Here is a 2,862-nt window from a genome sequence, read left to right on the forward strand (position 1 = left end):
ATAGAATCCTGCCCCAACGGTACCTACCTTGGAATATTTTATATGGGTACATTGATTACATACCTTGTAAGAGGAATGATCAATATTTTGCAGTATACTCTTCAAAATTTCTTTGTTTAATAATATTTTTTAGATAGAATCCTGCCCCAACGGTACCTACCTTAGAATATTTTATACGGGTACATTGATTACATACCTTGTAAGAGGAATGATCAATATTTTGCAGTATACTCTTAAAAATTTCTTTGTTTAATAATATTTTTTAGATAGAATCCTGCTCCAACGGTACCTACCTTAGAATATTTTATACGAGTATATTGATGATAATATCATATTAAAAATATTTATAATTTATTATTTATTTATTCATTTAATAAATTTATTCATAAATTTAAAAATATTTATATGATATAATAATAAATATTGATTTAAAAAAAAAATATAGATAATAAATTTAATTTGAATAATATTATTATTTTTATAAATTTATTAAATATTATTAATTTAATTTTTAAAATGAAATTTTATAATTTTTAACTGTTTTAGTTAGATTACTATTAATTTTTTTTTTTTCAAATCTGAATTCATGTTTTTACGTTAAATAGTATACATATATATATATTTAAACGTATTAAATTATAAAATATTTATTTGTTGAGAACACATATATAATCAAAAATAAATTATTTAAAAATTTAATATAATAATAATTAAATATCCATTTGTTTAAAAAAAAATATATTAATATAAAAAATTTATAATATATAAAAATCTGAAATATTTAAAATGTTTTGAAAATAAATTACGTTAATTTTTATTTATTAAAATAAAAATGAGAAACAATAATGTTATGATTATTGAAAAAAAAATTTTTTCTATAGTAAATTTAACTCTTATCAATAGGTTCAATGTAAAAAATAGGAAGCTATCTTAAAAATTCATTCACTCAAATAATTTTGGTACATTGACTGAAATAGACATTCGATTTACCTTAATCAAACTATTAACATTATTTTAATTAACAACTGTCTGTATGAAAGAGACGAATAAAGAGTTTCTCTTTAGTTTCGTAATTCTTGCCTTTCGGGCAAGCAGTTCTTCAAGCTGGCAAGATAAGTGTAGCTTTAGCTGATACTTCTTGCATCAGTCCCTGGGTTTTTCACATTAACTCAATGAATATATCGCTCTTGCAGTTTAATATTTTTACCAGATGAACTACAGTACCTTCATGCTTCTTTTTGATGAATTTTTATTGTTAACGTTGTAGTTAAGAACAAGAATAACGAAATTGAAGAGAAATCATGAAGAATGAGTCAACGAGAATTTTCAATCACATCGGGTTCTAATGAGCTTCATGATCAACCCACTTTCAACCCAACAGAACGCATCTGAAACTAGGCGACCATTGTTGTTAGCCAAACAGGGTGGTTAAATTTTTCTACGACTTTCCCAAAGAGCTCAGGCTAGATAATCGATTCGCTTAACTACTTTTTATTGGTATGGATTCCAAACTTAATTAATTTTCACAACAGACATTTAATGATCCTGCCAAGTGTTTTATGAATTATTCTTTAATCAGTCAGGGATTAATGTCGGGCTTGATTATAAATTAACCTTAGGATCAATTTACAGCAAGCAGTAAATGCAAAATAATCAGTAGGCATGCAACAACTCCTGCCTATTCTCTCATGTTCCCTAGTGTAGTTTCATGCTGCTAATTGAGAAGATCTCTCTTATGTTAACGCTATGTGACGGTAAGTTACTTCCATTCATCAGTATTTTGTTGACTTTTAACTAGTAAATTCTACTTTTTTCATCTGATGAGTGCCATTTTGATAAGTGCCATTGAAATACCAGCTATTTAAAAAAAAAAACAAGATCATGACCGTAAAAACTTGAATTACTAATCATAAATCTTCTAACTGATTTGTGTCACTCACCATTTTTTTTGGACAGATTCTGTTATCTAGTTTGGAACGTTAAGTAATATATTTTTGGCACACGACAGCAGCGTACATGTACATGATTTGTATCAGACCTATAACAAAAATCGGTAGGAATATAAATAAAATGGACACTAGAATCTAATTACCACATGATTTACAGTTAAGTTTTTTATTTTTATTTTCTATACGTATGGCGTACATAAGAAGCGCATTTAAATGCTAGCTGTATAATTTAAAAAATATAAAAGAAAATGAAAACCAAATCAATAATGTAAAACGACAAATAGATTTTTTAAAGTTAGAGTTAAATAAACAATCCCTAAAGTTGATTACAAGTTGAAGCAGTCAGATCGTCATTAATATTCTGTATTTTATTTCTGTAAGTTATTGTTGATTCTGTTGATTTCAAGTAATATTTTTATACTTTGGTGTAAAATATTTTGCCTTTACTCAAAACAACCCAACTTGTAGCGATTAATTTAAAACTTATGTGTGTTTTATAACCACACTTGTTTTCTTGGATGACAAATGGATTGATTGTACGTTTGTATATTAAAGCATATATATTTTTGTTATCAGTACAACAGTCACTGTACCAAATTATACGAAAAATTAAATAGCACAGCATGAAATTTTTATCAGATGTGAAACAAAAACCAAAATCATAAGTAAAGTGGTGTAAAATTTATTTTTAAAAAATATATACATATATAAATATTAGACTGTTACAGGATACGTATTCATGACAAACTGTATCGATTGTAGAACTTAATTGGTTTTAAAATTTTGCAAAGACTACTTGTGTTACTAAAGATGTACATCATTTTGGAGCAAAAAACAAATTGCACCAAATCTTACATGTAACGATATACTTTTCAAAGAGTCTTACAATACAATTCAATTATATGACATAGAA

This window comes from Copidosoma floridanum, unplaced genomic scaffold (genome assembly GCF_036245765.1).
Source record: "Copidosoma floridanum isolate Cflo_tuat_1 unplaced genomic scaffold, Cflo_Japanese_pri ptg000018l, whole genome shotgun sequence".
NCBI classification, from domain to species: domain Eukaryota; kingdom Metazoa; phylum Arthropoda; class Insecta; order Hymenoptera; family Encyrtidae; genus Copidosoma; species Copidosoma floridanum.